Consider the following 10,864-nt stretch of genomic DNA (forward strand, 5'->3'; position numbering starts at 1 on the left):
GTCAAAAGCATCATAAAGTAACAGTTACGATTCCACTTTGAACAAAGAATAAAAAACTTCAGTCCATACCAAGCCCTTGCTCCTGTGTCTCAGATTCTGGCAGGAAGGAATTCTTCCCATTCAGGAGGCAATAATCTCTGCAGGTGGCAGCGCTGGCTGTGTTGAAGATAGAGTTGGTCCATCTCTTTCTCTGTTGGAGTTTGTCTGATGGATGCAAACAATTCATCCATCTCATTTTTTCTGGGAAACAACAAAGTAGGCATGTTTCACTTGTGGGTTCTGAACATAGTTAACCTACACATCATGCTCTGGAGCCATGTTATTTCACCCTCTGAAAAGGTTTAACTATTTATTATGACTGAAAAAAATAGGCTCTTTATACAAGTGGGTAATATTTTGCTCCTGCTTCTTTTCCACACATCTCTAATGCTATACAGTGGGCTGGTCAAGGTATGCCATCCTAGCATTAGAAGAGTCAGGTTGAAAAGCTAAAGAAAGTAACAAACTTCTGTGACAAGCTTACACTCAGAGAGACTGCAAATAAAGCCCAAATGACAAAGAATTCCAACTTGCTACTCAAGTGTCTTGGAGGGAAGTTACCTGACTGTGCAGTCTGGCATTCAATAGCTTCATCATCTGAGATTAAGAACACTAAAAATAAACAACTGTTTGGTATTATTAGATAGTCGCATATTTTTCTGTACACATCACCTCTTCTCCTTCTCTCTTCCGTTTTCTTGTTCTTCCTTTCTGCAATTAATGTATAAAATAGTTAAACTTTTTCTTGATACTTTTCTGTGATGTTTTCTTCATGAACTGAAAATCGTCTGGGAAATAAAGGAAGCCTGGACTCCAGTTTTTCTGTGGCCAATCTTAGAGAGCTGACAGTTGTCAACAGAAGTAAACGTAATATCTCAGGCTCCACAGCTTCTCCATACTTTCAGAGAAGTAACTACAGCTCGTGGGTTAACCTTCGCCAGCAGCCAGATGCCAACCCAGCTGCTTGCTCATGCTTTCCCCTCCTCAGTACGGCAGGGGGGAGAAAGATGAAAAACCGCATGGGTTGAGATACAGACAGGGAGATTGCTTACCATCATGGGCAAAACACACTCAACTTGGGAAAATTAATTTAATTAATTGACAACAAAAATAGATTTGGACACTGAGAAACAAAATATAAATTAAAGCAACTGCTTCCCCACCTTTCCCAGGCCCAGCCTCCCCTCTTCATTCTCAACGCCTCTACCTTCCTGGCCCTGAGAAACACAGGGAGACTGGAGGACAGGCTACATACAGCATGGTTGTTCCTCTCTGCCACCCCTTCCTCCTCACACTTTTCCCCTGATCCAGAGCAGGCTTCCTATGGGCCATGGCTCCTTCAGGAAACATCCACCTGCTCCAGTGTGGTGCCCTCCATGGGCTGCAAGATGGATATGTGCTCTGGTATGGTCTCCCCACAGCCTGTAAGTGAGAATAAGTAAAATTATTATCTGTAAAACAATAACTCAGCACGTACCTAAAGATGTTTAAATACAAACACCATTTAATTCATGAAACTACCTGCAACACTGCCTTACAAAGGAGTGTGCACATACACAACCCATGACTCAGTCAGGAAAAAAGGCAATCCAGAGGACTACAACCCAGGCTGTCTTTTCGCATCCAGTAGTGCAGAACACAGGTGGATCAATTTACAAAGGCAGAAAAAATAATAACCAAATCCAATTTATCAACTTAATTGTTACCACATGGTACATAAATAGCATTTCTGCATTATGTCATACAACTATCGTTGCCCTCTGTGGTAACAAGTCCTTAACAAATAGGTGTATGAGAGAACGAGGGTAGGCCAGAACCTTCATAAAGCAAACTGCTTCTTTCTTACAGCTTTACCGCTCACCATAGACCGTGATGGAAGTGCTAAAAGCTAAGGCTAACACACAGGAGGTTTGTTTATTGCATTGTATGGACCAAAGAAGAATTTCCTGCATATGACACTGAAGGCAGAGTGCACAAAAATTCCTCTGAAGTCTGCAGAGAGCATTGAACAGACCCTCCTCTGTATTAGCCTTTTTCTTGCATATCTGTGTTTTGAATTTTAACACAGCTGTGAAAGGGGGAAAAGAAAGCAACACCAATAATCTTGCCAATTGGGCATTCAAATGTCAGACACAAAGGAAAGTTGGGTAAGGCTATGATTTTGCTGTGGGCAATGATTGTGTCCAACAGTCAATGACGTCACTCCCAGTGCTGTCTCCATCACGATTTTCCAGAACAGGATTACCGTGATGACAGATTCCATTCCAAAACTCCCAGGCAGCTCTTTACATAGATGTTAGCAGAACAAAAGCATTACATGAGATTTCCTCTCTTCATCAAGCAGTATTTGATGTTTTTTAATCCTTACCTTGGGAAAAGTATTCAAGAACCATATGGACTTGCTGAAATAACACCGGATGTCTTGTCTCATGGCTAAAACTATGAGTTAAGGAACCTGTATTGGGTGGAAAGGGCAGAGAAAGTAAGTCGTATCTTTTGTTTCCAAGAAGAGGGCAAGAATACCCCCCCCCCAATCCCCGCAAAGTTATGCAAAGTTATCACAGTCATGTGCAATTGCTACACTCTCCATAGAATACTATTTTGTTGACTTAATAGGTCATAATATGAAAAAAAAAAAAAAAAAACAGAAAAAGCATTAACTATGCTGTAATGGAAAATCATTCAGTAGCCAGAAAGAAGTGACAAAATACTAAAAATGTAAAAATGTCTTCTACTTTTGTCTTGAAAAACTCAGTCCTTAGCTTATACAAAATTTTGACCATTGTTGTTTGACTACAAAAGTGTTGGAATTCACAGCACTGGACACTTGGAAGATTTCATTAAGAATTAATAACCAGTGTTTTCATACATTTTAACCACATTTGACCAAGTAGTTAAGAATTCACATGTTCAAATAATTTAGTCCTCTTTTCTGAGGGGGACAACATCTATTGACTTTTAACTTTGGCTATAAATTATTCAATTAATATTACTACTTTGTATGAAAACTTAGTCTTATTTGTATCTATTGCCAATCACATAATCCTAAACATCAGCAGCCTTAATTGTCCGCATTTTGTGTTTCACCCTCCATCTTAGTAGAAATTTTTTCTTCTCCTTCATGGGATGATATTCCATAAGCAAGGATCCATCAAAGAAGCAATTTAAATCACATTTTCAAAATCAGATGCATTCATCCCATTTTCATGCTCTGTATATTAGAGCAACAATCAGAAACTAAAAGTAAATAACAGCACACATTCTTTTAGCATTACCATTTTTTCAAAATTACCTTTAAAATGCTATAGCTCTACCTTTTTCTCAGCCTTTCATATTCATACACTCTCCATTGGTATTTACTTAATGGATAAATCAAAGCATGTTTAACAGGTGGTATTGTAAAGAACCCTCTACACTTGAGACAACTGCTCCATTATCTAAATATGTCTTTAGGTTTGGGGCCACGATCGGAAGTTTACATTTCTTACATTACCCAGTGCCTCATTTCTTGCACCAGCCTCTGTTTTATTAAGAACAGTGAAGACAAGCTGTACGTTTCAGATACGAACTCACACAAAAGCATCTCCTAATTCAGAGCTAGCAATTGATTCAGGCCCATCTCTGCTACCAGATACAGAATTCTTCTTTTGTCCCCTGTTGTATTCTGGGTGTATTCTGATACTTCTGCAGTGTGATGAAACAAATTTAGATTAAGCTACTGGGACGCTGCCCACCCCAAGTGACTCAGGCAACTTCTGCATTGTTACAGTGACATTCCAAGTCCCCAGGTTTTATCTGAGCAACACAATCATAATTCTTTGAAAACTGCAAGAAATGAGCGGTGATCCAAAAAAGGGGTGGGTTTTTTGTTTGTTTTAACTTTTAAATGCAAGCAAAGTGTTGCAATAATAATAATAATAATAATAATTTTTTAAAAAGTATTTCATTGCCCAGCATTAACAAGCATGTCACTGCAAGTAAAAATGGTGTCCCATCTTGGATAGCTTGAGAAGCAGACGAATACCGTGGCTGTCTTTTTCTTCTTGATGTCTTTGTATAATTGACCTTGAGCTAGGAACTTTGCATTCCAGCAAAAGCCTGGATTAAAAACTTAGACCAACAACAGTCAGCCATCAATCTTGAGGCCATCTATCCTATCTACAACCATTTGCATCAGCGATTAGCTATGTAGTAACTCTTAAGTCTCAGCCAAAGAGATCACCTTTCAAAGAGAATAAACACTCAGAGGATATCCCCATTCATTCCTCCTATTCTATTGCTAATTCCAGTGTATTACTCCCTCAGAATGTGCAGTGAAATCCCATGTTTATTGCTTTGGTCATATTTATGTACCACATTACCAAACATCAGAAAAGAACTCACTGTTTTCTTTTTCTGGATACGATTTCCCACAAAGATTCAGATGTGGATTTCCCAAAAATATTTCAGTTCAGAATGCTATGACTAAAAACACCTGCCGTATACATCGATAATTACTTGCTTCTCATTTATACTGATTTTCCTAACGCCCTTCCTGAAGTGCAACATGGCGCCACTGGCAGGAGGCTCTGCTCTTTGTGCTGCCCATTTCTTTCAGCCTGTTACGCTGCACTCAGGCACAGACCAAGCAGCTGGAGAAGGACTGCCCCATTAAAGCAGCCCTGTCAACAGAGCTGCTGGCTGTGATTGTCTGAGCTAGGATTGCAAACTGCCTGGATTTCTGTTCCCCTGGTTGTCCCGGTGGAAGAAAGACTACTGCACTTTCCTGTGCTGAAACAGCCTCCTTCGAGCCAACCTGTCACAAGCACATCATCCAGCGCAAATAAATAATGTTTATATTTAGAATGTCAACAGAGAGCATACGTGGCCTGCCGTACTTCCTAAATAATTATATTACTCAAGATAATCTTCTTAATTGCTTAGGTAAAATTTTCCAGTTGTTCACACTCCTCTGGGGTTTTCTCATCACAATTTTTATTCCTAAGGAGCAACAATAGACTAAAGGAACTGCTATTACTTTGGGACTGACCATTAACACTGTTAGTTTATTTGTTTGCTTTGTTTTTCAGATAACAGTTACAGGTCTAGAATATTATTTCTTTTTTTCATGTCCATTACGCTGGAGATCTTCATGACCACAGTTTTCAGGGGTTATACGACATTCGTCTTAATTAGCTTGTTATTTTTCGTTTAGCACACCCTGTTGAAATACACTAGTGTTAAACTGATGAAGTCAATAATAAAGTTATATTATGCCTTTTTGCTAAGAGTCAGTTCACTTTTAGGGTGCATTTCTCTAAACTACCTGAGAGATTCAAAAACGTTGAGGTCAATGAGACCTATACTTCTATGTCATTCTGAAAAAAAGCTTTTCTGTTCACCAAATTTCACTGCCCTGACTCCTCTTACTGTAGCATTTGAAGCTATCAGTATAGTTATTCATAAATATATGTCCTGTAACAGCACATGACAATTATTCTTTACATATGAGGACAGAGACACAGGAAGAGTTTGAGTCAGATCCACAGAAAACAGAGCCTCTTTTTATCTCATTTTGAAGGAAATGCCCAAATACTCCCATGGATCTAAGCCTAAAAAAATTCCTCTAAAAGCACCCAGGAAGACACCAGCCATGCAGGAAGCAGGACCTGGCTCCCAAACACCACCTTGGCCTTTCAAATGCTTATTTCTTCCCTCACAATAGAAGCGATACCAAACTGCAGACCTGCTGTGTGACACACCACCACTATCTTCACCCTGCAACCCAGCAAACTGAGGCATAAACCAGTAACAAAATAAATTCCTGAAGTTTGTCACTACACATTCAGACCTCTGTTAGTTAGTTGTTTCTAAGGCATCAAGTTCAAAACACTTTCCATTGAAGCTAACAAATTAATTCAAGAGTTACTTTTTAACTTTTTTGTAAATTGAAATCAATTTGATGAAGCCTGTGAGAAATACAGTTTTCAAAGTCAAGGAAGATAATCTGGTGTCTAAGCATGAGTCCAAGTCAAATCTTACAGACTCCTCTTCAAACTCCTAGTCTATGCAATCTCATATTCCTAGCCAAAAATAGCAATATTGGAGTAAAAAGGTATGTTACCTGATTTTTTTCCTAATATATTTTAAATACATAATTATTTAAAAAGCATACATATTCTGGCTAACTTTACTTTAAAAGCATTTTGTATGCACAATTAAGATATTAAGCACTGGTCTATCTGTGTTGTTAAGAATTTAAGTGTGCCCAGTACTGACATATCATTGGCATTTAACAGTTCTGCCTTTAAAATCATCATAATTTGACTTCAGAGCACTGCGAAAAGCTAAAAAAAAGATTTTAAGAGCTGGAAAATGACTTTTCTTTCCAGACTGTTCAGAGTACTGTACATTCATTGTACTTCTGAAGGCAATGTGACTTGTGAAACTGGCAATGTTCCCAACCATAGCGTCTTAGAGATGTTTATAGCACATGATATTTTAATTGCTTGATGACAAAATTATTTGGAAAGATATCGGTTTCACAATGTATTTGCTTCATATTTCAAACAAAAACTATGAGGTTTGAATAGCACTAAGGTCTGGATATAAGCCCAGCAAAACAACACAAACATCAGGGAAAGGTGTCCCTAATCTATCACCCTTAATGTGTCCATGAACATACATGCATAACTTAGGTGTTGCAGGGGATTCAAATCAGCCCATAACTATCCAGGTGCTATAGACATGCATCATGGATGAAATCCACAGTTCTTTCTTAGGGCTTGATTTTTATTTTATTTTTATGTCGTGTCTTCTTAGGAGCCCTTTTCTGAAGCAAGCAGTGGCTGCCTTGGGTCAGATTTTTTTATTTTTATTTTTTCCCGTGAATAAAAGCTTAGCATCTTCTAAGGTACACTTGTTTAAAACAGGGAGCTATTGAACAATGACAATACTCAAGAAATGCATATTCATTTTGTACTCAAATTCCCAGAATAGGGTCTGATCTAAATAAGCCAGACCACAGAATTTCATCTAATAGACAAACTGACCTTCTGCAAATCTATGGAGAAATAATTAATCAGAGACTCTCCCTAAAACCACAGAACATCGATAATACCTGAAAGGGCTGTCTACTGCCTTCTGAGTGGAGTTTGCTATCTTTGTTTTGGTGTGTAAAATCATAAAATGGCTTTGGATATGCCTACTCAAGGGGCTGACTGACTCTGTTGCATTCACAATCCTGGAGTCTTCTGCCTTACAGAAACATTAATGGACATGAGCACGTATAGAAATTCCTGCCATTTTGGAATTCACACCTCACTTTGTACAAGCACGTATGTATAAATAATCCCATCTGTTAAGCTTCCATTAACAGATCTGCTGTTAATATCCCACCTTTTGAATGGGTAGTCAGGAAAGCTGATTAGCTTGGTGAGTACAAAAGAAGAGAAGATGTTAATGATTATGCTTTGTTGCAACTTTTTAATTGGGGAATTTCTTTCATTTCTTAAGTTGTTTTGTTGTTGTTGTTGTTTTGGTTTAGTTTTATTTATTATTTTTCAATCATCTTACCAAGGCATGTAGGTAACCTTAACAAGACTAATCAAAGTTACAAACGAGGAAAAAAGCCTCTTCAATACAGTCCAGTTTTAGGCTCCTGAAACTGTTTACATAGTATCTCAGTATCTTTTGCATGCAAAGGATAATTTCATGAGCAATTTTTTTCTTTTTACAAAGCACACATAAACATGCTCAAGACATTTGATCAAAGTCCTATTAACTGGGCTTGATGACTTGCAAATTTAGGTCCTGCTGAAGTATGTGAAAGCAAATCATCTGGCTATGAACGTGATTTCCACCAGCTGAAGATCTAATCTGTAATGAGCCTTTCATAATGATTTGTATTTAGGAAAAACATGGGCCCCACTCCCAAACTGGGAGTTTACTGGAGCGCAGTTGTGGAAAAGGAGTTACGTTGGTGCTCCTACCATATTAAAGATGACGTGTAGTAAATGGTGACTGACCCTTATCTGTACCCACACTAGTAGGTGTCACTATAATTTATCCCCTAATGGGATTTCCTTTCTCTGTCTCTCTGTTTGTGAGACCACAAACGAGGTCTGTGGCCTCGTTTATCAGCTCAGTAGCACCTGTAACAAAACATGCATGTATATTCTACAACACACGTCACATCCTTACAAGGACTGAGGGTAGCCAGACACCCTGAAATATGGAATGTGCATTAGAAAGCATGGTCCATAAAATTTCAGAGCCTGAGAGCTTTTCGCAGCCTGACAGATTTTCCCGTATAGCTTTCCACATTCCTAGTGTAACCCAATACAGGCAGTGCAGGCTGAATGATAAACAGAGACGCCTTCAGGAAGCCTTGGGAAAATGGAGTCTCAAAATATTACACTTTGCTCTAACTATTCCACAGGTGACTGTTAAGGCTGCAAAGCACATTTCTTCACCTCAGAAGACAAGCAGAAAAAGCGAGAGTGGAACAGAACAAATAACTAAAAATGTTTATTAATGAACTATCACTACCCTTGAACACTATCTCTCATGGAAAATAAAAATACTTTGTTCTTTCCAATTCTGGAAAAAAACAGAAGCAGTACCTCAGCAGATACATGATTTTAAAATTGTTTTTGTATTAGGTGCACCGGTAAATTTTACTGTAAAACTGGGTTAGTAATATCTGCAAACCATGAAAGCATATTTCTGCTACTTGACTCAGTTATATTCCTTCTATGTACCAGCTGTGTGCTTGCCCGCTCTAGCTTATACATATATTCATCACGGCCTGCAGCCACAAGCAATGTGCATACAGTACACACGAGCACTCAGAAAACGAACGCCTCAGTGCAGCCAGCACCGAGCCAGGTTCTCAGCAGCACCCAAACCATACAAGAAGAGCCCAGAGCTGGGCCGAGGCAGGAGCACGCTGCCAGGGCTCCCCGCACCATGCAGCGGGCGATCCTCCAGGTCAAACCCTGGTGTAAAGCGGAGCATCTTCAGAGCTGCTCTGCTTTGCTTCAGCTGTCAGTGACTTAGAGCTGCTGCAGTTTTCAGGCATTGTTGGAATGTTTGGACCACGCTCCCTTGCTTACAGCTTTGCATCCTATGCAGCATAGGAACTGTTATGACAACAGCAAAGGATTGCTACGGACTGCCTTTCACTGTATAGATCCTGTAGACAAGCATGTACTCACAAAAGCATAGCCAAGAACCAGGGCCAGGATGACTAATAATGACCTTCTGAGCAGCCATGGCACACACTAAGAGAGCACAAGGTAGAAAAGATTTTCAGATAAAATAATGCATAATATACCACAGCCAATATATTGTGTCCATACTAGTGCTGGGAAAGCAAGCTTCAGCTGATAATGTTTTCAACAGCTTTTGTGATCAAAAGAGGGAGAACAGACATGACTCTTACATGTCATGCCTGTGATTCAAAAATGTATGTTAAAAAACGTGCAATCATATTTCTGACCATGGATTTGGGCAAAACATGGAAACACTGAGCCAGATCATATGTTCATCAGCTGTTATTCTTATTTATGACTGGATGGCAAAATCAGATAGCATTGCCTCTGTTCCTTCATCACACAACTATGTGGTACACACTGGAAAGATTTCAAGATGACTGAACATTATTTCCAGGCTGAATCTGTGGGCAACCACAATCTGCAGATTATTTTTTTAATAAATTTTCTGCTGTTTTTGTTGGTAAAAAAATGTTTGCTGGAAATAGACTGAAATACCATGAATGACAATAAAAATGTTGTGCTTTTACTTAGGATTCGTTTTGTTTAACTTACAAATGGAGGAAACAGGTTCTATAATTATTAAATACCAACTACAGGTTCAAATTCTTCATATACTCACATTATTGAGGTTATGATGCTAAATGACTAACCCCAAATTCTGGTACAAATAAAACTATGTCAACTGTTTCTTTAATCTGAAAAATTATGTCTCCTGTGTTACAACACCAAAAACAAAACAAAACAAAAAAACAAAGAATGAAGGAATATCCTTCTAGATATACTTTGAGCTCTGGCAACACAACACTGTTGTGAGAGGTTATTCATATCTGGTACATGTATCTGCCTAAAATATAGCCTGTGAAATACCATGATTTCCACTAATGGAAGTAAATATTGGAGAGTAACTGACAACACATGCATAAGATCATCTTTTTCAGTGATGTTGCTCACAAAAGGAATGCATTGAGCTATTATTTGCATAAGAACTGACAGGATTTCCAGCTTTCCTCAAAATGACATCAGTGTAATCTGAAGACAAGGAAAACAAAATATTCAAGGGACATTCCTCCCTTCTCACTCACAACACTCAACTGTGGCATTAATTCCAGCTTGTGAGGTATCTCCTGGAGATAAACTTCCCACACTGTGGCCTGAGGGAGAACTTGGCAGGTACCAGCGCCCCGGTTCTGTTAACAAAAGGTTAACCTGTAAAAGAGAAAAAATACTTTTTAGTCTACATGAAAACAGCTTTCCAGTTTTACACAGTGATACAATTTAGCATAGCTTAAAAAAATAAATCACAAGGCTTATATGGGGTTGTGCCAGTCTCTCATTTTAGCACGATGGAACAGTGATGTTGACTTCGTCTGTCATATTCTAGGTGGCTGCGTGAAGTAGGGTGCTAGCCAATCCAGAGCTCTGAGGCAAGCTGGGTTTTCTTATTTTTAGCAGAAATTTCAGGTTGGAACCAAAGAAATCTTCCCAAACAAAATTTCTATCACAACTTTTCCACCTTTTTCAATTTGAAAATTTAGTGTCTTCCTCTTTCAAAGCCTCTAACATTCAGA

General features: G+C 38.7%; 1 long non-coding RNA gene across 1 annotated transcript; it reads right to left on the reverse strand.

The window, feature by feature from the left end:
- Window positions 1-1,243: 1,243 nt before the first annotated feature.
- LOC118250803 (uncharacterized) lies at window positions 1,244-10,486 on the reverse strand. The gene is made up of 3 exons (XR_004779537.2): window positions 10,379-10,486; window positions 2,408-2,494; window positions 1,244-1,461 (listed from the first exon to the last, which is right to left on the reverse strand). It is a non-coding gene; the product is annotated as an uncharacterized LOC118250803 (long non-coding RNA).
- Between the last annotated feature and the right edge of the window lie 378 nt (window positions 10,487-10,864).

Source organism: Cygnus atratus, chromosome 5 (assembly GCF_013377495.2).
Source record: "Cygnus atratus isolate AKBS03 ecotype Queensland, Australia chromosome 5, CAtr_DNAZoo_HiC_assembly, whole genome shotgun sequence".
Classification (NCBI taxonomy): Eukaryota; Metazoa; Chordata; class Aves; order Anseriformes; family Anatidae; genus Cygnus; species Cygnus atratus.